The sequence below is a fragment of the Schistocerca gregaria genome, chromosome 5 (genome assembly GCF_023897955.1).
Source record: "Schistocerca gregaria isolate iqSchGreg1 chromosome 5, iqSchGreg1.2, whole genome shotgun sequence".
In the NCBI taxonomy this organism is placed as follows: domain Eukaryota; kingdom Metazoa; phylum Arthropoda; class Insecta; order Orthoptera; family Acrididae; genus Schistocerca; species Schistocerca gregaria.
Window position 1 is genome coordinate 463503222 of NC_064924.1, and position 26955 is coordinate 463530176.

Consider the following 26955-nt stretch of genomic DNA (forward strand, 5'->3'; position numbering starts at 1 on the left):
AGTCATAAAGTAATTCTTCTTGGACTTTGAGAATAATTTACAAGTACAAGCAGTCACTCCTTCCATTGCATTCCTGTATTTTGACTGCCCATTAGCATCAGTGTGCACTTCCATCTCAGTGTCCTCGTCAAAAAATGGTGGGGCTCCTGGAGGTGTCATTTCTTTTGCCTCTCCCTGCAGCAGTTCTAATGGATGTGTTGTGCAATTGAAATCTTTAATTAAGTTTTTGTAGTAAGAGCACATCCCGAGGTAACCCCTTAATTTTTGTGTGTCAGGATGGACTCCATTTTTGTTTACTAAATACTGCAAAATTTTAAATTATTGGATGACAAAGAAGCAGTTCCTCTGATTCAGGCAAAGACCTGCTTCATTGGTACGCTTCAGCACAGTTGCCTGGTAGCTTAGATGATAGTTAAATGTCTTCAAGAAAACAACAATGTCTTCCAGATGGCAGACATGTTGCCCGTTAAAGACATCAAAGTGGGTTGTCCATCTTACATTTGAAAGTGGTTGAAGTGTTGAGCAAATCAAATGGAACTAAGACACAAATGTATTAAGGAATTTAGCTGCCAGTGGATACTGATTTAAATCAATGGAGAAAGTTGAGAATTTGTGCCGGACTGGGATTTTAACCTGGGTTTCCTGCTTTCCAGGCAGGAGCACTGAACAAATAGTTCTCTTCCAACAGACAGTGTAAAGTTTCATAAATTTGCAGCCATTGATATAAGTCCAATTGGTTGCTTCGGTGCAGCCATTGGTAATTGATACATGAAAGCTGTGTCTCATCTTTCTTCTTCCTGAGTACACAGGGGAAGACCAACAACTCTCTGGTGGCTGAATAATGACTCACAACATCTTCTCTACTCATTTCAAAATTGTCATTCACCTGCAGGCTCCCTGTATGAGTGAAATGCAGGAGGATCTGCAGCGAATTGACGCATGGTGCAGGGAATGGCAATTCAATCTCAATGTAGACAAGTGTAATGTGCTGCGAATACATAGAAAGATACATCGCTTATCATTTAGCTACAAAATAGCAGGTCAGCAACTGGAAGCAGTTAATTCGATAAATTATCTAGGAGTACGCATTAGGAGTGATTTAAAATGGAATGATCATATAAAGTTGATCGTCGGTAAAGCAGATGCCAGACTGAGATTCATTGGAAGAATCCTAAGGAAATGCAATCCAAAAACAAAGGAAGCAGGTTACAGTACGCTTGTTCGCCCACTGCTTGAATACTGCTCAGCAGTGTGGGATCCGTACCAGATAGGGTTGATAGGAGAGATAGAGAAGATCCAACGGAGAGCAGCGTTCTTCGTTAAAGGATCATTTAGTAATCGCGAAAGCGTTATGGAGATGATAGATAAACTCCAGTGGAAGACTGCAGGAGAGACGCTCAGTAGCTTGGTACGGACTTTTGTTAAAGTTTCGAGAACATACCTTCACCGAAGAGTCAAGCAGTATATTGCTCCCTCCTATGTATATCTCGCAAAGAGACCATGAGGATAAAATCAGAGATATTAAAGCCCACACAGAAGCGTACCGAAAATCCTTCTTTCCACGAACAATACGAGACTGGAATAGAAGGGAGAACTGATAGAGGTACTCAGGGTACCCTCCGCCACACACCATCAGGTGGCTTGCGGAGTATGGATGTAGATGTAGATGTAGACTGACTACTGATCTTCGGTGCTGGCTTAGTGTTCAACAATAGGTTGTTGAAGCTATCTCACTTCCACTCTGGACTTAAATGCACTTGGAAATTGAAAGAGAATAGCAAAAACTCACTCACATTATTCCTTGCTCCAGCTGGGGCATGTTGGCAGCTGGATAGTAGTATCCTCTGGTGTGCAATTAGTAACGGTAGCATGACATGGTCTCCATTCATGGGACTAAGCTGACCTACCCGGATCTTTGGAGATGAGTTGCAGTTGTCGATGGCAGTTGATGATCCAAAACTGCCCTTGATCATTTATGATGGCTATTTTTATCCCTGGCATATAGATTTCTTTTATGAGGCTGTTTACCTTTTTGCACTCAACAAGAACTTCATACTTAAACAGAGTGTCCAGATTGTTGACTAGAACTTGTGTTGGTGGTGGTGGCAGGGTGACTGTGTCATCAGTGATAATGATTGCCCAAAGAAATTGCTGTTGTGATCGTGTGGGAGTAGCCTTGTCAGTCCGGAGATCAAATCTTCCACAGTCTGTGATTGTGTCTGACACCTAAAAAAGAAGTTCCATCCAAGGATAACACTATGGCTACATTCTGGCAAAATAACAGAATTGAAGGTTTCTTTTCTGTGATTGATAGTTAACCTCAAAATAATAGTAGCTCTTGCTGACTGGACTTATTTTCGTTTTGTAACTTTCAGCTTAATCATCTTTGAATATCGGGACATAATCTTATTCAGCTGGCAATATAATTCAGAGAGATGCCTCAGAATCAATTGCTGTCTGAATTTATTTATTTATTATGTTTTGTCAACAGTGATGTTTGTGATTACCTGTTATATTGGAAGCTGTATCAATGGAGAATTTTCGTCTGCAGGGACCTCACTTCTATAGACAGTCATCTTATTTAGTTTCCGTGATTTTTGCTTCTGGATGAGCAGCTGTAATTTCTAGATGGTGATGGAAAGCGGCCTGTTAAGAGTGGCCTTAACAGGACTACAGTGATGGGCTTCCTCCCACAGGTTGCACTAGTTGCCTGTGTCATCTGCAGTTGCCTGGGGATATCAGTACCACTGAATGACAAACTTAGTTCTGAATTAGCAGTGCTTCCTAGTGACTGGGTTTGACATACAATGCTCCTACTGTCAGACAGCTGGGTTTGATGTTAACAAGTGTAATAAATCTTTTGTATTTCTTCTAATTATGTGCAGTATTAACTGCATGTGGTTGTGATGGTCTTCCATGACTATCATCGGTACATCATTAGACAGGATATGTATGCCATGGGAAATCTGGGGAAAAAAACCTGGAATTTTTTGGGGGGAAATTGGAGAACAACCCAAGAATTTTTTAGACTTCCTGGAAGTTTTCATTATTTTAGTTTTCAGTTAGATTTTTGTAATTTTGACTGGTAAGAACAGATAACTTTGACAAAGAATTACTTTAGGCTGCTACAGCAGAATAATACTGCAGAAATAAAATTTAAACAAGAGAATAACACCAAAATAAAATTTTAATTGCAAAGAAAATATGTCATTTACAACAACAGAACACAGTGTGCATACCAGCATCTGCCAACAGCAAAATGTGTCAAAGGCCATGTAGTAACTCATAAAAACAAACTGCTTTCAATGCGTCTTTCATGAGGGCTTCTTTTTGAAGAGCGTGGCATCACAACTATTTACATTTGTAACAGGTCACGACAAAATATTGTGAATGGTGGGTTGATAAGTGTTACTTTCAAAGTAAATTTTCTTTCAAGCAAGATGAATTATGCTACACATGAGAATGTGCAATGAATTTCTCAAATCACAGAGCACTACACTCTCTTTCAAAACTTAACACTGAGGACAAGCCACTTAGAAAAAGTTTTATGCCATTCTTTAATATTTTGCTGGCAAATTTGTGTTTCATATATTTCAGGGGATAACACACACTAAAAAAGACCAAGTTTCAAGTTTAGTTTATCATGTTTATTTTAGTTCTTTCATTGATTACAAAATATGCTGTAATGATGGCAAAAAGTGTAAATATCCGTAAAAGAAGTGCAAAGCGAGTTCTTGAGCAATTGGACACGTAATTGGCTTTTCAGTGGAAAAGATGAAGTGCTCGATGGAACATGTGTTCAACCAGGTAACCTACAAAATATTTGGTGCACGGCAGTGAAATTTATAATCGTGCTTGTCAGGAAAATTCAGCTGCATCAATTTAAGCTGTGTTCTTAGAATCCTGCCTAACCACTCCCTTAGAAAAAAGAAACAGCAAAAAAATTTTGATGGCCAATATTACATGTGATTGTATGTATATTAATTTTAACCATTAACTTTCCCCATTTGTTTGTTCATGCTACTTTGCAGTGATGTTGCTGTTGAATGACAATCACATGCCCTATGCTCTGAATATCTGCTGTCATTGGCTGGTGAGATCACATGACATGAGCTATGATTGGCTGACAAAAGTTCATCACAATCTTGATTTTAGTGCTTTGGAAGCTACTGTGCCATTTTTGGTGGAATTCATTGGTTGAGCACTGTACTCTGTTCTTTACTTGTTGTTTGGCTATGCAGTTCTTCTACTGTTTGGCACCAAATGTCCTCTTAATTTCCTTCAGAAATTTGTCCTAGCTTCTGTTTGCAAACCACTGCTGGGCTGTACCATCCAAGTAAAAGAAGATACTTCCAAGACACATCACGTCATCCTACCTTCTGTATTTCATTCCTTGGTTGAATCCCAGCCATCTAGTCAGCTATTGGCTAGTGTCTGTTGAAAACAGTGCTGTATTCTTGATACGTGTCTGATTTGTCAGTGCTTTTATATCTATTGGTACCTTGACAATGCCAACAGTCAGATGTAATGGTAGCTAATGGTTACCTCTTGCTGAGTTGCTCTTCCAAACAGCGTCCCATAGTAGCAAACCAGTTGTGCCTTTACCTCTAGTTACTCATAGTTTAGATACTTGTCCAGTGCATGGCTCTGTTTAAAAACAATAGCTGAATGCAGGCATAGGCTTGAGCTGCGCGCATCTGCTTTTGTTCTCCACAGCTAAAGCACTGCAAATAATAACGTGTCGCTGTAACCCTATAGTCAAATACTCTATGCGTTGGCTAGAATTGCAAGTTGATAAAAAAAAAGTTAAATGGATAATTTAATATAACAAGTGTTCTATTCTAACATCTGTAATTGATGTAAACAACAGAGAATTATGTTTATCACGATTATTCAAAAAAGAACAGGTCAGATTTGTGTGAAGTGTTCATAAGATATTCCGTTATAATACAGACAGAAAATACCCTTATCAAATGCAGTAAAGTAACATTGAGAGAGTTAAGAGAACGATAGCAAAATCCCCAAACTAAATTGTAACCAAAGATACACAAAAGCTAAGTCCATTTCATAATCACAATATATAAGTCCATTTCATAATCACAATCCAATACATTAAATATTCAGCATCTCAAAACAGTTCAGAGCTAAACATAATGATTCACAAATTAATACACATGATACAAAGAATAGTAACTCATACTCTGTCTATCGTCAGCTCTGTAATACGAGTGGAAAAAGGCAGTCCTACATTAGAGCACGTTCAGACCTCTCAAAATATAAAGTCTCTAAAGAAGTTAGAGTATTGTAGTGACTGTTCACTGCCCAGTATCATTCACCTACACCTTTCTGAATTAGAAATGAGGGGGGGGGGGGGGGCTTCACAAGAGGACACATTCACCTTAGGTGATTGTTCGCACCTCAGATCACACTTCGTGAACATCTGACAGAAGGACAAATTGGCAATTTCGGAGGATAGCAGCTCAGGCAATCTCACTCCCTGGGCCTGTTCTGTGCAAGGGGATACATGCGAACCCTACCTGTCGACCCGAGGCTGGAAATTACACATTACCCAGTCACATGTTACGTGCCAAACATGTAGGCCGGCCTTTAGGAGTGCACAGGGAGGAAGAAGAAAAAGAGGAACTTCAAATGCTGAAGCAGAGGAAGGATAGGAGAAAAAATAAAGAAGGAATGAAAGACAGTGGAGAGACTGTTCAGATATCAGCGACTGAATATGTGGAACACATTTCTAACGACATCTCATACATGTTCCCCATGAGAGGGGGAAAAGAACAGCAAGAGAATAGCTATGCAGCATGGAAGGGAAAAGATGATGCATTGACTGGAGCCCTGCAGCAGCCAAGAACTAACTTGCCAAAGAATGACAAGCCCCCTGTGGGAATATTAAGGCTTTTGTGTAGGGTAATAGTGAGAGAGATGATCTAGTTGTGTATGGGATTGGCAGATCAGATTGTTTTTCAGCCACTGCTTTAATTAATAAAGTTCCATTCCACACTTTTTGTTGTGTCACCAGACTTATCTTCAATATTCCCCACAAAAAAACACGGAATTCATTGTTGTAATGAGTCACTATTTGTCCTGGTGCAAAATAATCGGTAAATTAACTGACACCTTATATCCTTGCATGTCCCAATTCAATGATTAGGAGAACAAGGCAAGTGCAATTACCCAATTTCCAGGGTAGTGCCGTAACCTAATTTCCCAGAAACTTCGCTCAATGGAAGAGGGGTCAGAATAAGTGAACACATGTCGTGTGCCTTTGAGCGAGCAGAGTTCAGTATTAGTGGTGGCAAAGGCCAACGTAGCAGCTTTACACTTACATTTGAAACCCTATTATTAATTTTATTCTGGTTTTTCCATATAACTACCCATGTTTGTAGAAGTTTACTAGATGAATGGTTCCATTCACATATTGAAATAATATTCTTATTCATCTATTAATTGTATGCCTGGTGAATATATTAAAAAGATAAAAAGAAGAAAAAGCAAAACAATAAAGTAATGAGACAATGATTTGAAGCTGTTCACAGTTTAGTGTTTCTTGATTCATAATCGAATTGCAAGTGCCATTTTTCGGTAATGTGATCTGTTATGCGTGGTTTGCCGCAAAATCATTACCAGCATGTGAAATCATAAGCAATATTTCATTTCCAAGTGTGATCGAAACAAAGAAATGTTACTGCCAAACCTGCCTTTGCGTGATGCTTATGACATTGGAAACTTCTGTCTCTGATGTTTCTACAATCAGAATAATTCAAGGGAATGCACCAAGTCTTATTAAAGAATAGATGTAAGAACAAAATATAAGAATTTATATTTGTAAATAAAATAGAAAGAAACTTCCACATGGGAAAAATATATTAAAAACAAAGATTCCAAGACTTACCAAGCGGGAAAGTGCCGGTAGACAGGCACAATGAATAAAACACACAAACACACACACAGAATTTCTAGCTTTCACAAGCGACGGTTGCTTCTATAGGAAAGAGGGAAAGACGAAAGGATGTGGGTTTTAAGGGAGAGGGTAAGGAGTCATTCCAATCCCGGGAGCGGAAAGACTTACCTTAGGGGGAAAAAAAGGATAGGTATATACTCGCCCGCGCGCCACACACACACACACACACACACACACACACACACACACACACACACACACACACACGGACACAAGATACCTATCCTTTTTTGCCCCTAAGGTAAGTCTTTCCGCTCCCGGGATTGGAATGACTCCTTACCCTCTCCCTTAAAACCCACATCCTTTCGTCTTTCCCTCTCCTTCCCTCTTTCCTGTAGAAGCAACCGTTGGTTGCGAAAGCTAGAAATTCTGTGTGTGTGTGTGTGTGTGTGTGTGTGTGTGTGTGTGTGTGTGTGTGTGTGTGTGTTTATTCATTGTGCCTGTCTACCGGCGCTTTCCCACTTGGTAAGTCTTGGAATCTTTGTTTTTAATAGAATTTATATTTGAATTGATATAAGAATGAAATATAAATCTATCAGAATATAAAAATAGTGTACCATTGAAAACACCATACTCGCTCACATTATGAATGAATGTATGAGACTTACTGTGAAACCCATTGTAATTTTACAATTAATATACTGTCCTTGTATTCCCTAACTTGATAAGAGGCATTTGTGTAGTAACCTCCAACGGTTGTGGCTAGATAAATGAATAATAAAATAACAATAATCAGGTTCAAAAAATGGGGTGGAAAAGTGAGAGGCTGCAAAGATAGCCCCTGTGCCACTATTTTGGCCGACTTCATCATGTGCTAAAAGTTGACAATTGTTTTCACAGCAACGGTAGTGTCTACGGATAAGCCATTTATTTTGACTCTTCTTCTCAGCAAAGTTTCTGAGAAATAAGGTTCTCCTCACGAGACAGCCAATCCTATGTGGCTATAATCTGGCTTAAGTTTAATTGTTTTAATTTGCGAGGTCTCCACCCTAAATGCCAATTAATCCTGCCAATGCCTCTCCTGACAGGTGTCAGTGCCACACTGAGCAGGCTTGGTCATTGTTTGGCGTCCTGGTGCCTCTGGCTTACATGTGCAGGTAACAACTCCAGTATCTACAATGCAACCTCAGGAGGGCTACGGTCTAAGCAGTGGCTGTCAAACTGCAACTTAATTCAAATATTCCTGTGGTCCATGATTCTTAGCTGTATTTCATAATAATATGCATCTAGCAACTAACAGCTGAACCCCAAAACATCAACTAATGTTAAGAGCTTTTTAAGTGTGTAGTCTTACCTCCCAGTAACAAACAAAAGTACTTACAAAGACAGTAATATTTTAAGCTGTGCTTAATTTTAATTGGCATTGGTGAATTCAGTCATGAGGTAAGTACAGTTGGCCATTTACTTTGTGGCCACTGCGTGGTTTCAGGATGCAAAATGAGGAATGTTTTATCATTTTTACTCCAGTATTACAATTCACTGGCGTACACAACTCATGTCAATCAGCTGTGATGGTATTACTTTTGAAACGGAAGTAAAATACATTCGTGAATGCACATTACAGAGACGGTCATCTTCAAATGCGGTACTTATTTGTAGCAAGGAATACTAGCTGTTATAATACAAAGCACTGAATAGGAAGAAAACTGTTGTTTAAAATTATTTAGCAAACTTTTGTGATGGTGTGTCTTATTCAGTAGTGCATATAAATAAGAGAACAGATACTATTATAATCAAAGTAATTCACACGCACAATAAAACCGACAATGCTGCAGCAACCAACTCTAATGTCACAACTGTTAGCTCACTGAGGCTGGCAGCAAACTGAAACAGACTTCAGTCAAGACTAAGTGTTCTGGATGGCACCGACTTAATGATCAGTACATGAGGGCCAGTGGCCAACGTATTGAGCCCTTACTAGAGTGAGTCTATTGGGAGTACATAACATACTATTTTGCGTAGATTCCAGTTACTAATGCTGTCCCCATAGTCCAATGGTCAGAGTTGCTGCCTTCAGTGTGAAAGAATGCAGGTTTGATTCCCTGTGCTCCCTCAGACTTTCTCTGAGGTAGGGAGTTCTTCCATGTGGTCCACTCAGAACTTGTGAGGCCAAGTAATGAGATGCTCAAATAAAGAAGTAGTGGCATCATCAGAATGCTCCTGCTGCTAATAATGGATGGAGCGACTGGCGACATTGATCGATCACGTGTGTAATGATCACAGATTGCTCCTCATATGCCTTGTAGGCAGCAGTCAGTCAGTCAGCTAGCCAGCCAGCCAGTCAGTCAGTCAGTCAGAACACACCTAAGGCCTAATATGTAAGGTGTGCTTATATTTCATCAATTAATAGTAAGATGTGGTCTGAGGAGCTGCGCCACAATGACGTTATTGGATCTTAAGCAAAGAAGTCTAACGATCACTGGTCTAGAGGTTTGACCCTACATAATGATCTACCATGATCACTTGGCTACTGCTTTTGTCTTTTTCACAGGAGCGGTTGTCCGTGTACTTAGAATGCATAAGTAACACAAGCATCGACTTACAGTTAAAATCTCCCTCTGCCGAAAAACTAAGGCGACTGTTCCACTCCAATGATATGAGTTTAACACCGCTGGACCCAACTCATCACACGCCACACAGCCACACAATCATAGATATAATAGCAACAAAGCGACCAGATAAAATAATCCGCGCCAATCAGACATCCGCTCCGGGACTCTCTGCTCATGACGTGATATTTTTAAATTACTCAGTGCATACTACCAAAGAAAAATCTCACCTGGTAACCTACAGAAACTTAAAAAATGTTAACCATGACGCTCTTCAAAAGGATTTCTCAGACATCCCTTGGCATGATATAAGCGATGAACCGACTTTAGACGAAAAAAATTCGGCAATTATGTCGCAAAATTATTGCACTGTATGATAAACATGCTCCTGAACGCACTGTTAATGTAAAGAGAGCTCCCGCTCCGTGGCTCACCACTGCGTTACGTCAGTTAATGAATAAACGTGATGCTGCACATAGGGCCTTCAAGCGTAACCCAACTCCCGAGGCGTACGAAGCTTATAGGAAACTCCGAAACAGAACCAAGCAAAGCGTGAGGAATGCCAAAATCAGACATGCCCGCTCTGTCGTATGCGGCATATCAAAACCTGATGCACTGTGGAAAAAGCTGCGCAGTTTCGGTATAGGAAAGCGAAGATCTGACGCTGTTTATCAAGCGTCTGCAGAAGAATTAAACGATTTCTTCTCAACAGCTGCAAACTGCCACGCAGCGACAAATTACCAGCCCCAAGATATCAATCTCTCGAGAGACAAGTTTTCCTAAAACATGTCACTACCGGCACAGTACACAAGGCAATTATGAGAGTCTCTTCCGAGGCAGTAGGAAATGATGGAGTGAGCATTGGCATGATTAAGAACGTCGTAGACGCTATTATTCCAGTTATCACAGACATCTTCAACCTGTCTCTTGTCAGTAGTACATATCCTACGGAGTGGAAGCAAAGTTTAATTAAGCCTATACCCAAGACTGACAACCCTAAGTCGCCAGGTGACTACAGGCCGATCAGCATACTACCTGCAATTTCTAAAGCCCTAGAGCACATCGTCCATGAACAACTGACGGATTACTTCAAAACTCATAACATCCATGACGAATATCAGTCAGGCTTTCGAAAGCACCATAGTACAGCAACCGCATTAATCAAAGTAACTGATGACATTAAACATGCTATGGACAGACGTGAAGCTACTATCCTAACACTGCTTGACTTTAGCAAGGCTTTTGACACAGTTGACTTCGATATATTACTAATTAAAATGAAACAGCTGAATTTCTCAAACAGCGCAATACAATGGTTCGACAGCTACCTCAGAAACAGAAGTCAACAAGTCATTTGTGGGTCGGAAAAGTCATCATGGAAAAGCGTTCGCTCTGGAGTTCCCCAAGGCTCCGTCCTTGGTCCACTACTCTTCTCACTGTACATTAATGATATTTCTTCAGTGATTCACTCCTGCAAGTACCATCTTTATGCCGACGACATCCAACTGTACATAAGTGCAAGCCCCAAGAACATTGCTGGCGGAGTAGCGAGTATGAACGCAGATCTTTGCTCTGTTTCTCGATGGGCACAGAACCTAGGTCTGAAACTAAACCCCAAGAAATCCCAGGTCATACTTATATCTCATCCAAAGTTAATCAGCCGGTACTTTCGCGAAACAGTCCCTAAAATACTCCTCAATGGTACCCAACTACCATACCAAAAAACAGTAAAAGACCTTGGAATAATCTTGGATGAACACCTAAACTGGGAAGAACAAACAGTCACAGCTTGCCGGAAATCGCTCTCCTCCCTACATGCAATTCAAAAATTTAGAAAAATATTTCCAACCCATGTTAAACAAAAATTAGTCCAAACACTAGTCTTGCCTAATCTTTACTACTGCGATGTAGTTCAACACGGCACAAATAGTGAAAATTCTAGATGCCTCGAGCTAGTGATGAATGCTTGCGTTAGATACGTGTGCAATATTCGGTTGTATGATCATATCAGTCCTTCATACTCCCAGCTAGGTTGGATACGCCCACATACGGCACACGATCTCCACACGATGTGCTTACTTCATCGATTTCTTAGCCACTGGTGCCCCCAATACTTATCTTCTCACATTAAACACCTATCATCATTCCACAATCGCAACACCAGATCGGATACGTCTATCATCTTGGCTGTACCTTTACATAACACAAAATCTTTCTCCGTGTCATTCTCCATCTCAGCCATACGACTATGGAACGCGCTCCCCTGTGATCTGCGTCTTATCCAGAACTACTCAACATTCAAGAGGGAACTCATAACATACATATTAGGGACGGTATAGCCACCATTCTTGTGCCCCTCCCATCTCTTTCTTTCTCCTCTCCATCACAGCTTCGAATTTTACCGTTCTATTTCTCTTCCTCTAACCTATCTAACTCTTATATATCTCTTTCAACCCATTCTATCGTCTTATGTCTGTGCTCGATGAGAATAACTCACAAGCTGCAAGAACATAACGAGAAAATTCCCAACTAACAATGTGACTGACATTCAGAAAAGAAAAGTATGTTTACTTTCATATACATAGACATTATTATTATTATTATTATTATTACTATTATTATTATCATTATTACTATTATTATTATTATTATTGATTGTTATAATTATTTTTTATTGTTATAATTATCATTGTACTATGGTTATAATATCTATTTTTTTCTTTAACATCAATACTGCATAATAGGCTATATGTCCTTAATGTCAAGTAGAAACTGTAACTCGTTCAATCTGAGTATGCCTGGTTAGGTGTAAGAGAGGGCCTGAAGGCCCTAATCTTGCCAGGTAAAATAAATGCATAAATAAATAAATAAATAACCATCATGTATTGTGGATAAATGCTATTCAAGATATTTTCCTCTAAAAGATCTGAATTACCGTCTAAATTTTGAGAACTGAAAAGGATTCAAATCTGAAAGTTGGGTCTAGACTAATTTGTTGAAACAATGGTAGAGGAAAACAAAATATGTCTTCCTATTCTGAACATGGGGCACAGCCAGGTCAGTACGGGGTCAATACAGTTTGAGAACAGATAGCCTGAGGATGGGGAAGGGGAGAGGAGGGGTCGGCAGGCAGGGAAGGGGATTGTAGCAAGGAAATTATGTTAATTCCAGTTAAATAAATGCACCTAATTCAGTTAAGAAGTAGATGTAGAAGGTTATGGCATAAAGAATAAGTGCTGAGTATGAACCCATGCATTTAGTAAACCATACAGTCTTGCAGCCAAACAAATATTGAACAAAAATACCAAAAATAAAAAAAACTTCTACCAGTCAATTTTGAAGTATTTGATTATTACTGTAAACTAGTCTGCAAGCCTCCTCAGGCTTGTCTTGACAGTCTTTGTAAAATACTTCAGACATATAGTACATTTGTGACACTAGCAGATATATTGTGGTTAAGGGAGTAATCTGTAGCCAATAGACAAACTGGAAGCTGTCAGGTGGATACTAACTGCAATGCTGCCCACGCCACCACAAGCCACTGCCCATCATTACACTATGAAAATGGAGATGTAACTTCTGTATGCTTCATCCAAACATGAGACGAAACAGCTCAAAAACTACTTTATGTGACTACACAAATATTTCAAAAGTGAGACATACCAGTCTTTTGTATTTATATTAAACTAATATACAGTCGTGTTCTAGAATATCCACAATAGATAAACATAAACCAGTACTGCCTCTTGCTGTACGTCAACCGCTATAATGTAGCAGTCAGTTCCTGGCTGGTGACATGTACCTCACTGGTTCAATGCCCTCCTCCCACAATTGTTTATTGTTTAAGATTTTTAATTCCTGGAAGGTTCTGGAACTGACTAACAATTACAGTACACAATCTGTAATTTATTCAAACGTTCCACATATGTAGATAGGAGCACACACTGTTTACACAAGCTGTCCAGGTTTGCATGTATTTCATGGGTGCTCAAGATTATGCTTTCAGTGTAATGTGTTAGGTCTTGTTGACGACCCTGTTCTCTTAATGGTGCTCAATACTGGAAACTGTGTGAGACAGTTTGGTAGAGACATTAGGCATTTCTGAAAACATCACTGTGGCTCTCATAAGGCTTCAACAACTTTATCTTCAATGCCAGGAACCTGAATACAAACTGTGCACTCTTCCATGTAATGTTACACATACAAAGGCAAGCGATTTGACCACCTGGAAGTGGTATGAGGGAAGATGAAATTGTTGTATGGCTGGAAGTTAGAGGACTCAGGGCATGCCACAGCAGGTCCGGCTGGATTATCAGTTCAGGTGAGTCCAGGTACAAAGATGAGAAGTGTCACCAGGAACGTGTAAATCACAAAGCTAGACATTTGGATGGCTGCCATTCACATGGTCTTTGTGCAAGAGAGGCACCGAAAATGGCAGTGTCAGACGAGCTGAAAGATTGTTTCTTATAGCTCTTCAAGAATCTATAAAAACTCAGTCTAGTATTAAGGCAAATCTGAATACAACTGTGATCTCAGAGAAATGAGGTGCATCCAATGACACAACACTATTTCAATAGCTGTAGAACTACAGAAATTAATATTTCACAGCAAATATACATTTTTGACAATGAACCTCTGAATTAACAACTCTTTAACACTTCATGCAATTTCAACATACAATATCTCAAATGATAGAACTCCACAATAGCTATAATCTCTGAAAGCTACATATCTGTATCTATTTCATTTATTGATTTATTATGTTTTTTTATATCTTTTCATTATGCAAATGTTTGTCAGATCATCATATCCTCCACAGTTACAAAGCAAATGAATGCAGAGCATATCTCGTATATTTCATAGTTGTGTATTTATTTAACGAACATTTCACTATTTTACCAGTAACTCTTTTTTAAATATTAATTAAAATTGTTGCTACAAAACCATGGTAAATGAAGAACTGGTCAACCGCAAGAGTTAGGTGACATCCCCTTTGTAAAAGAGTGCCAAAAGGCACTTATGACAAGTGGGACTAAATGATTGTTTAAGTAATATTTAATGACAATCTGTTGTCATTTACCTTGAGCACACTTTCAAAAGAATGTTGTTCTCGGTTATGCAATCACACTTTACTTTTGGATACTACTTCTGATTCTCAAGCACAGCAACTGCTTGTCACTTCGCTTTTCCACCGCCATTGGGTGAATAAAAGGTAGATGTCTCTTTAGTGCCCACACACACTTTTTTTCTCACCTTTGATGGAGTGGTGCTTCTGTCTGAGATCATAGCCTTACAAAGTTACCATGGGCTGACTGTACATTCCCAACTTCATGCGCTGCTGCCAGTGTAATTGTTTCAACCACACTGGAATGTCTTGTCGACACCTGGCCAAAAGTCTAACCTGTGGTAGGGATGCTCATGAGGCCAATTGTCCACCTCCTCCTCACCACTGTATCGACTGCAATGGCAACCATGCCACCACCTCTCGAGATTGTCGTGTGTATCTTGAGGAGCAGGCTGTCCAGGCGATCCAGGTAAAGAAAAAAGTACCTTACTCGATTGCTCGCAAGTTATTGGCTAATTGCAAACCCTGCGTTCTCCTGTCTGGCACTTACAGTACTGATATTGCCACATCTCGTTCCATGGAAGACATGGACACGCAGACATTTGACCTCAAATTCAGCTCAGAGGTTGTGAAACTGCGCAGTGTTGTGGTAGGATCGCTGACTCCTCATCCAGCTGTGCAATAAGTCATCAAACTCTTGTCCCACTGGGCAAAGTTACCAGCTACACAACCAGCAGACCAGACAGAACAGAAGGAAGACTCCCTTGAAGACTTCCTATGTCCCTCCGCCCAATAGACACCTGAGTCTTCCTCTGCTAACTGGAAAGGCTCGAAGAAGTCAAACAAAGGCAAACGATCTTCTTCACCAACTCAAAGATCCTCTTGGACAGTGTTGCTATGTGATACCCTTGCTTGGCCAGCCTCCATGTCATGGGTGTGCACCGCCAACCGTTTTTCTCCATTGGACTCCACAGGCTGACAGCTGTAGAAAGACTTTGCTTTTGTAGACCTCATGGAGCAGGATCCTCCTGCCTCTGTGCCCTGTAGCAGCGGTCTTCACAGGCTGACACTTGGCAGGTGCCATGGTGACACCCCTTCATTTTTTTTCTTGTCATGACTCTGTTCCAATGGAACGTTAGTGGCCTTCAATCTACAAAGAGGATTTAGGGCTGCTCTTAAAATTGCAACATCCTCTTGTTCTCTGCCTTCAGGAAACAAAATTGTGTCCTCATGACCACTTTCAGCTTTCGCATTTCTTCCCGGGCCGTTTTGACCTTCCCCGGGGTTGGCGTTCCATCTCGTGGGGGAGTCATGCTGCTCATACAGGATGATGATCATAGTTAACCCACTTCCCTGACTACCTGTCTTCAAGCTGTTGCAGTTCACCTTTTCTTTCCTCACTTGTAGCATTTATATTCCTCCATCATTCAATATCACCAGGACAGACTTCCTTCAGCTTATTGGGCAGCTACCTCAACCCTTTCTGCTGCTCAGTGACTTTAATGCACACCATCTCCTCTTGGGTTCTACCAGAACTTGTCAGAGAGGTATCCTCTTGGCTGACCTTCTTAATCAACTTCACCTCCTCTGCCTTAACACAGGAGCACCCATGTTCATTTCAGACACCTCACACTTCTATTCCCATTTCGACCTATCTTTCTATAATGCCGAACTTGCCCATCATGTCAAGTGGTCTGTTCTCTCTGGCACATATTTGAGCGACCATTTAGCGTGTGCTATGTGTTTGCTGACTCCTATCCCACCTCCGAGCACATTCATGGAGCATCAACAATGGCTTTTGTTTTTCCACTGACAAAACCATTTGTATCAATTTCTGGGAATGCAATTGGTTTCTTCCACCTTCCTTACATCTTGGGCCTGTCGCTCTTCCATTCATTAAAACTATGAAATTACCAGGGCTCATGCTTGACAGGAAACTTTCTTGGTCCTCCCACAAGCCTTATCTGGCAACCCGCTGCATGCAATCCCTCATTGTCCTGTGTGTCCTCTGATACTTCCTGGGGTGCAGATCGAACCATACTCCTTCTTTTGTACCAGTCCCTTGTCCATTCAAAAGTAGACTATAAGTGTTTTGTGTATGCAATTGCATGTCCGTCCCTCATACAGCATCTCAATACTACCCATCATCGTGGTATCTGTTTGGCCACTAGTGACTTTTACACTTGTCCGATTGAGAGTTTGTATGCAGAAGCTGCCAAAATACCTCTGTCCTACCACCGTGACTTTCTCTACAGCAGATATGTATGCTGTTTGTCTGCCAGTATGGGGCACATTCCTGTTCTCTGTTACCTCCTGCATTTCGCTTTTGGCTCTTGCTCGGGCAGCCTAACTTCACGCTCCCTGCAACATTCCTGGTGAGTGTGAACCCCTCTCCACCGTGGGTTCATGCGGCGCCCCGTTTTCACCTTGGCCTTCATCGCTACCTAAGGACACTACTCCAGCCTCGCTCTGTTGCCTTCAGTTTCATTACCTTTGCATGGAACTTTGCGATAGTACCTTTGTGTACACTGATGGCTCTCAGACTGACCGTGGTGTCGGGTGTGCCTTTGTCATTGGCGCTGACATTTTTTGGTATCGGCTTCCAGAACATAACTTAGTGTTTACATGAGAGCTCTTCATCCTGTATCAGGCCACACAGTACATCCAGTGATGCAGGCTTTTCAATTGCGTCACCTGCTCACTCTCTGTGCCCTTCGAATCTTCTGTGCACTGCACACCATCCATCCCTTAGTGCAATGAATCCAGGAAAGCTGTCACTTGCTAACTCCTGATGGAAGCACTGTGATGTTTATGTGGGTTTCTGGTCACATTGGTCTGACAGGAAACGAAACTGCTGCTGCTGCTGCCGCCGCCGCCGCCAAGGCTGGAGTCCTTGTACCTCAGCCTGCTAGTTCTTACACTCCCTCCGATGATCTCTTGTCAGCAGATAGTGTCACTGTGGCATCACAACTGATCCTCCCTTCATGGGAACAAGCTCCAGGTTATTAAACATCTCCCAGCGGCTTGGAGACCTCATCTCGGACCTCTCGCAGCAAGGAGGTCATTTTAACTAGGTTGCGTATTGTGCACTGTCTTTTTAGCCATCGCCATTCATTAAGTGGTTCTCCCCCACCACTTTGTGCTCATTGCACCCAACTTTTAACTGTCTGCCATTTCCTGACGGAATGCCCTTTTTTTAATCGCTTACATTCCAGTTTGTGTTTGCCGTCTGAGTTATTGGCCGTTTTAGTGAACGATGCGTGTGTTGTTGACCATGCTTTACTTTTTATCTGTCATAGCAAAATTGGTGAAGGCCATTTAATTTTTAGTTCTGTACCTCCGTTTCTCTATGGCATATTTTCTAGACCTTTCTTCATGTCCCTGTTTTTATCTGTGTTCTCCTCCATCAATTGGGATTGACGTGCAGTCGTTTTTAACTTCTCTCTTTGTCTTTACACTTTTGACATGGTCGCGTATGACCATAGTTGTTTTTGCACCCTAAACAATAACGGCCTTAATTTGACCATCTTGCACTCCAATCTGATTAACTCAAAGGAAAATTTGGAATATCAAATCATTTTCTTAATACAGGGTGTCTGGGCTAGAGGTACACACAAATTCTTATAATGCAATAACTCAACATTTCATGTTGCTGGGTAAAAATGCAATTGATAGACACACTAGGATGTGATCCTCACCATTTGATGAATGACACTGAGTTATATTGTGCATGTACGCGCATGAGCGCAAATACTTACTGTACAGAAGGTAGATGTACTCAACAGTCAGCAAGTGGACAACACAAAGAATGGTGCTGTGCATGCTATGGTTAGTAGAGTTAAAGTCTGTAACACTCTCTCAGCAAAAAAAGGGAGTAGAATGTGGATCCTCCCACACACAAATCAATTTATTGGTGGAACAGAACTTTTCGAAAAATGGGAAATTTGATTTCAGATGCTGGAAAACTTGCTAAAATGCAACTGAATGAAGAGACCGTGGTAAGTGTGCATGAAGCATTCTCTAGAAGCCCATGTAAATCCATTAGGTGAGCTAGTAGGGAACTAGCCATCTCCCATTTCACTGTGCATGACATTGTGCACAAATGTCTTTGGTTTTGTGCTGACAAACTCTAACTTCTGCATCACATCAAGCCTGACGATGACTGCAAACGATGTGATTTTGTTGTTGAAATGTTGCATCATATAGATGAAAATAACTACCTCAATGCAGTGCTGTTCAGTGATGAATCTACCTTCCACATCTGCGGCAATGTTAACCAACATAATTGTCGAATATTGAGAATTGAGACACCAGAGAAGTGAATGAATGGGAAAGGGTCACACCAAAACTTTGTGTTGTTGGATTGGATAAACATGGTATGATTGGTCAATGTTTATGACATCTACTGTGACAGGGCACTTGTATCTCAATTTGTTGGTGAACTATGCTGTTCCACAGAAGCCTCCTGAAGTCAGTTTGCAGGAGGCTCATGTCCCACCCCAGTTAGGTCATAAGGGGGTGCCCCATTGCCTGTCGCACTCTATCTTGCAGTCCGATGCTGCTGGACTTCAGTGTGTGGAGGTTTGTCAAGAACATTGTTTACAAAACAAAGATATGAGACCTGGTAGATCTGAGGCAACAGATCTACACTGCAGTAGAGGTCATGTCATGCTTATGAATATGTGGTTAGAATTAGAGTACCGTTTTTGTATCTATCGAGTTACAAACTGTGCCCAAGTTAAACTGTACTAACATGCATAAAAATGTTTGAAGTCCTTTGTAGTGTACAGTGTTGGACAAATAAAATTATATACCTTAATAAGTACTAAAATATAAACAAATGTTTCATATACCTCTACCTGGAACACCCTACAGTGCATGCAGAAGGCAGACAAAGTAAAACAGAGTTGATACTAGTGCCTTCATATCGGCATTTGAAGTACACTTCTTACCAGGAAAAGTTAGTGTTTCTAGCTTTCATGTTAAGCCTTATATCCTGCCACCCATGAGGATGTGCTTCAGATCTTTCTGTTTTGGTCATATATTGTCCTGCTGTACTTCAAAACCCATCTGTGAAAACTGTAGCAGAACTGCTCACAGTGATAGATCTTGTGAACAACTTCCATTGTTTGCAAACTGCGGATACCATCACCTGTGCTGGTAACAAGTGCGCCTAATTAAAAAAAAAAGATAAAGGAACAAGACATTTGATCATCTATAGAAGCACGTAAAAAATGTGGACGACCTCATCCAGTGGATCTGACCACAATTTTGGGAAGTTACAGCTAGCGCTTCCCCTGTTCAAAGTCGTGAAAAACTTCCAAAATCAATAAACTGTCTGAGGAAGAAGTTACCACTTTTGAATACCACTTATATGTCAGTGTATACCACTCTGATAACCCAGCTGGAGCCCTTCATCTTTCTTTCGCATTCTGGAGAGAAGATGCCCCTGCCCAGGACATATCAGTGGGAGAAAGGAGTTAGAGCAGTGGTCATTCGAACAGTCAGTTTGTGCTGCTAAACGGATTTACAGTCTGGCAAGGCCCCATTTCCTCGTCCCCTTAAGACTCAAAATTTCCTAAAGAAAAAGAAGAGAAGGAAATGAAAAGATACAAAGCAAAAACTACGATCACAGTACTTCTCAGTCTCAAATCTTCGCCTACAGCACAACTACCTGTAGATATGGGTAATACAGCAGTTGTACAGGTGTTTTTGGATGAAACCTGCACATTGGTACCATCATCCGCTTTTAAATTTACTACTGGACATCACAATTGAAGCTGTATAGTCGTTTGACTCTAACTACTGCGTCACTAATGATGTGCATCTGATATCTTTGCCAGGTGGAGATATATCCCATCAAGAGATAGAAAAGTTGTTACATCGGTTACCTTTCCCTTTATCCTGCTGGGCAGCTAGAAGACAAACAGTTGAGGTCAACTAGTGGAATAGCTCCTCAAGGTTTTTAATCTTTGTCCGATGAGTACAGAGACTCCAACACATTTTAGTGCCAGCCATGGCACCTTCTCGACAATCAGCTTAAAGCTCTGCAGTCCTACCTTGCATCTGTGATAAAATAGTATGACCACAAAGATTTGTGGGACTGCAACCATTACCTAATAATTTTATCAATACCACATTTGAGATCCACTTACACTTTGCCAAGGTGGTCCTACAGAAAAGCCAGGTAGGAAGCTTAATCCTCTGAAGCTTATGTCACAATAGTCTAAGAACAAGATGTTGACATGATATTGCAAGAACAACTATTGTGATTATCCATGCAGTGTGAAATGTGATACTTCTCTCTTCCAGGCCATTTCGGTGCAAACCTGTAGCATTGTGGCCTCTGATAATAGCTGAGACCATCAAAAACACAGTATTAAAATGATAAAGAAGACCTCCCTGTGTTAATAATCTGATTGTGCAAACAAGTGTGAGCAAAAGCTCATTATTTAATCAAATGGTGGAAGTGGAGTTATTGAACAGTTGTTGCTTCATTGAATGTGATGCCAAACTCTCACTTCACTATACTTAGAACTAGTATTATTTGTCCGTATTACCAATAATGCATTGAATGACTTTTTTATTTTATGATATCCTTTCTTACACTGCAATTAAAATTACTCTATGATTGACATTTCAGCGAATTGAGTGGCAGGAGCTAGCTTACGGCCATTCATAGTTCTTTCTGTCTTGCCTGTCTTGTAAGTAAATGCAGCACCTTATGAAGTATGACTGACTGCATGCCAGTAACATGGCCCTGTCTCTCACCAGTGATCCGTCAATCACAGAGTAGTTTCAGTCGGAGTGTAGTGTTGGTGCAGGAGGAGGGTGGGAAAGGAAGAATTATGAGTAAATCCTCTGCCCTTTTTTTGGTATTCTGCAAGAACCTTTGACAGCACACTTCCTGCTGCAACTTTACCTTTACCTATGCATATTCTACTTTTTTTTTTTTTTTTTTTTTTTTTTTTTTTTTTTTTTTTTTTTTAAATCAAAACATGCAGTTCACGGTTCCACATAATTCTTTTCCTGTAACAATGTCACAGCTCTTGACCCGACTTTATCCGTATTTCCCACAAAACTCTTTTATTAGCTCACTGATTGCGAGAACAAAGGGACTAATAACTATACTGTTGAGTACCTTGGAAATGCCATAACACCATTCATTATCATCATCTTGAATGACAGTAATTTTTCACCTATAAAGCTTATCTTGTTGGGATGTCATATCCACAAGGAAATCTAGTTAGTTAAAGACCTTTAAATGTAAAGCGTTCTTTCAAAATTTGACTTGCAAAAATATTTCTCTGATCTCTGATGACATACCTGTTGACAAAACGTGCTAGTAGTCTTGATGCCAATCTTATAGAAACATATCCATATCTGAGTGAGAAATGACTGGATAAGTGTCTTTTGATGCTTCTGTGAAAGAACTGACTTTGTGGTTTGGTAGCTGATATTGTAATAAGAGATCTTTGGGCTTGTCACATACATGAGTAATTGATGTATTAGAACTTATAATTGTGCAGAAAAATGATTTGATCATTCTGGGTGGAAAATTTCTATATTACATCTGAATAGTCAGTTATTTTCTGTATTTTTCACATCATTGTGAATATAGAGCAGACCTTCTCTAAGAACACATAGTATCTCTCTGATGGCACTAAAGACAAGTCAGCACTCATTGTGTTGCCACATGTAAGCAGTTGTAGCAGTGACTAGAAGAGATTTAGGTACACGTACGTTATCTGACCAACTGTGCTGCATACAAATTTTAACATAAGAGATGTGTAAGAAGTTGAGGATATTATTCACTGTAATAAATGTAGGAGAAGCGCACAAAAGCTTTAGCACACATCCAAAAGAAGACCAGAGCAGTGAAAGAAAAGTAGAGATTTGAAGCAATATGTATTTAACTCTTTTTTTAAAAAGATCTTCACACAATCATTGGCAGACAATTGCATAAATGTGTATATTTCAAGACTAATAACTTACTAGTCATTCATTATTTTGATACATTTCTTCCCTCTTAATCTATGCTGGCTACTTACGATCTCTGGGCAGATTGTTTTGTATATTGTATTACCTTCCTGTCTAAGTCAACACTCCTGTCAGTCCTGCTTTTCTCATCATTTGGAGATATTACATCGATAAATGTTTTGTAATGCCTCAACTTTAATTTGATTTGAGATTATCATCTTAGTAACAGCCATTTTACTTCAACTGGTTGTAATATACAACCATTTTACCTCAACTGGTGGTGTTGACCTCTCTCTCTCTCTCTCTCTCTCTCTCTCTCTCTCTCTCTCTCTCACCAAGGGTGATCTGTCATCTGTCGACGCTGTGCGATTTGTCATGTATTTTGAGTTTGGCATTAGCGCAGAGAGACAATTTCCGTGTGTGTGTACTACTGGTAGGGTAGAAAAATAAACAGTATTTGCTTGCATCATCTGTTCCTGTACTCATTTCTGTGGGTAGTGAACTAACGAAGTCATCCGTTCAGTGGAAACCTCTGCACTGTGCTACACGAATCTGATATAATATGCGCCCTCTGCTAGAGGCAGTGTGCAGTGGTATGTAGAGTATGCTGTGGAAAGGTAAACTTTTTGCTGGACAAGAAAAAAATTAGAAGCAAGAAGTCTCTGCAAACCCTAGATTTGATGAAAATCCAGTAAGCAATACTATAATAGAAGTAAATGGAAGAATATTATCTTGTTAGAGGAGTAAATTTGGCTGAGCACCTGATTTGACATGACATAGTAATAAAGAACATCTTTGCAGCAAAAATCATAGTAACAAAATAAAGATAGGCCTGCCTTTTTGATTGTGTAGTTTTTTAGTAAGATGCAGTTTGTAATGTTGAAATTTTATATGCCATTATATTTTTTTTCTAATTGTTCTATTACATTTTTCAAATTCTTGAGATTATTAAGTATTGAGTTCCATCACTCATATCAAAACGGTCTCCTTTTTGATCGGATTTCCTTACGCAAGCCCATATGGAATTCAAAGACTATTTATCTCATAGACCAACATTGACTGGATTTCTGAAGAAGTACAATATTTCTACTAAACAGTTTAAAATAATGATGAACAGAGGCAACAAAATTTGGGTTTACTAATGGGAATTTAGCTTTTTGCTCAAGAATTCTATAGAAATTCGTCATTCTACATTCTTCATTCTCTAAACATTTGTGTACAACTGTTGTTATCCTGAAATGGTTGTGATCATAGCATCTAAATATTCAAATACTGGAGAAGAATTAAAGTTAACTCATGGCTGTATATAAGAGTGGCATGTCAAATTCTTGGTACCACTTGATTATTTGTGATGGGGAACATAAAACTTAGATAATGCTTCCTCTACAAAATATACCGGGTCCTTAAATGTGTATCTGAATGGCTTACATAAATCTGTCTCCAGAGAATGTACATCTTTATGGCTGACACTTTGTATTTAATGGGCAAGTAATTCTTGTTTTGTTTTAGTGTGAATATTGTCAGTCATTTGCAATGTCTGTGAAATATTGCCAGCTTCACAATTTTCATTATTGTAGAGCCATAGTGGAATAAAATTACTAAATTTTATGGGTGCTAAGAAGGATTCAAGAGGAAACAGAAATCACTTTGTGGACCAGTAAACAAAGATCTGAGGAAAAGACTTGCCAAATGTTACATGTGGAGCATTCCACTATATGGTGCGGAGACGTGGACATTGAGGAAAGAAGATGAAAGAAGATTGGAGGCACTAGAGATGTGGATATGGGGAAGAATGGAAAAAGTGAAAGGGGAAGACTGAGTAAGGAATGAGGAAGTATTGAGAAGAGTTGGAGAAGCAAGAAACATGCTGAAAGTCATCAGAAAGAGAAAACGGAAATGGATTGGACATTGTTTGAGGAGGGACTGTTTATTGAAGGAAGGAATAGAAGGAATGGAAGAGGGAAAAAGGGGAAGAGGAAAAAGAAGATATCAAATGCTGGACAATATGAAAGGAGGCAAATATTCAGAAATGAAAAGACTGGCTATGGACCGACAAAAGTGGAAGAGGCTTAATCCATGACAAGACCTGCCATATGGCAGAATACCATACATGGGTGCTAAAGAACTTTTCACTGGGTCACTGACTAGAATAGGGGGTAAGTTGTCATTTTTGAATAAAGCAAATAAGTCAAAACCACAAAATTGCTGTTTTGGAACAAATTCAATTTAGCAGCAAAAGCTATTAGCTCACAACAGCTAATCGCATAAGTGGTACAGCCCAGAGAGTTCCCCAAAGCCCCAAATTATGAAACCAAGGATGACTGTGTAGCAATGCTGCTCATGAGCTCCTCCAAGGATAAGTGCCATATCTGAAACATGTTAGTCGAGGGACAGGAAATGGAATTGGCAGATACTCTGTTCAAATTTGTGCCATTTCCTTTGTGAACCATTTTGGAAAGTTCTTACTTCCTAACTTGCTCACACGAGTGTGAAACTATAGTATACTTCACATTTATTTTAATGAAAGTACTTGAAATATTTTCAGTGTAACATTTGTAAGTTAATTTCACTCAAAACCTTTGCTGGTCTGGTTAGAATTTTGTAAGTACATCGCTCATTGAAATGACATCATTTTTCTTAGAAATTGTTCCATAGTTTCTCCTTTGTATATGGATTTTGAATTTGTTCAGTGTTGGGTCATCTGATATATTTCTGGAAAAATTAACTACAGCACAGCCCCCATCAGTTAGTGTCTATTTGGAGGGTGGGAACATTACCACGAGATTGCTTAAATTATTATAATGTGGGAAAAAGAGGTCCACTGTTGCAGGAGAAAATAGCATTTGGTCTAACTGAACCTACCCCTTATGTAAGACAAAAATTGAATCCGTTGATGCCATAACATTACATTATTTTCATTTCCTATACTAAGGAAATACTGATTTGAAGTTATCTCTGATTTGAGCATTGGAAATACGGAGACTATGCAAGTTATTTCAAAAACCTGGCCAGTTTTAAGTAACAAGTATGTAATAGTGTCAATAAACTTTTTGATTTCTTAATAACTTTACAGGTAGTCCACAACAAGAAATTTTTAATAGTCCAAGTGATGTAAAATATATACATACGAAATGTTAGGCTAGCCACATTTATCTTTCAGTTAACAGCACACTCAAAGGTTGCTTTGTGTGACTTCAGTTTCATAAGCAAGTGTTTCATCACAGATCTTTATTATAGAAGGCAGAAATATAATACAGTAAAAAAGCCAAAATGAACTGTGTAATTTACACAGGATTACAATTGAAAATGTGGAAGACTTTTAGGTATGATATAAGATACTGTGAAGTCTCAAGTGATGAATTTTTGAGACCAGACTGTAAGTGTGAGTTAATATGAACTGATGCACAGACACATGATGCAACTTCCACTGGTCCCAGGGGCACCATACACTTCATTTTACAGCAGTTGAATGTTATTGTATAATCTGGTACACTGATTTTATTGTAAGAGTTCTATGATTCTACCAATACTTAAATTCATGTATTCTAATTGTAGTTTGGAAATTTAAAGGTGATAGAGTAGCAATTTTCATAAGTTGCAGAGGTGATGCTTGTTGGAATATTCACATATCAACTTATGCAAATATTTTTTAATATTGACTGAATTGTGCAACTGTTGGATTTAAGTGTCACTATTAACTGTTTGCTTCAAAGTAAATCCTTTAAAACTACTGTTTATTTAGCAAACCATATACATGTGGTAACGGAAAGTCTTTGGTGAATTATTCATACAGGAAGGGTAGAGATAATAATTCGCACATATTGATGCATTGAGTGGTTGATAAGAAATATAAATACAATTGAAAACATTGCTAAGATAATGATAATGATGGAAGCTGAAGAAATGGATTAAAATTTATTCTGTGGCCAAGACGTGAACCTGCATGTGCTTCCTTACTTGAATTCATTTTTTTAGCTTTCATCACTTTCGCACATGAAGTTGAGACTCACACTTGTATTTTAGTTGATGCCCTCTCACACTTCTCTTTTAGTTGATGCCCTCCTTCAGATCGAAGTAGTATGAGGGACGCACGCGGCGTGCGCGCACACGCGCACACGCACACACACGCACACACACACACACACACACACACACACACACACACACACACACACACACACAAACCAAGGACATTGCCTAAAAGCTTATCCAATGTTTATAATGTGCAATAAGTTTTGCAGCAGTGTTGAAACATTCTCAAGCATCTTTAGAAAAAATAACATCTCAGTGTAGGACACATTTATGTCAGCAATGTTGGATTCAGCCGGTAGTTTTTGTAGTAAGCAAATTATTCCTTATATTTAGCGAATTATGTCTTTTATGTT

The 26955-nt window shown here is 39.6% G+C and overlaps 1 protein-coding gene across 1 annotated transcript in view; it reads left to right on the plus strand.

The window, feature by feature from the left end:
• Nucleotides 1-26955, plus strand: part of LOC126272058 (kinesin-like protein KIF14) — a 234826-nt gene that overhangs the window by 27766 nt on the left and 180105 nt on the right. The window lies entirely within an intron of this gene.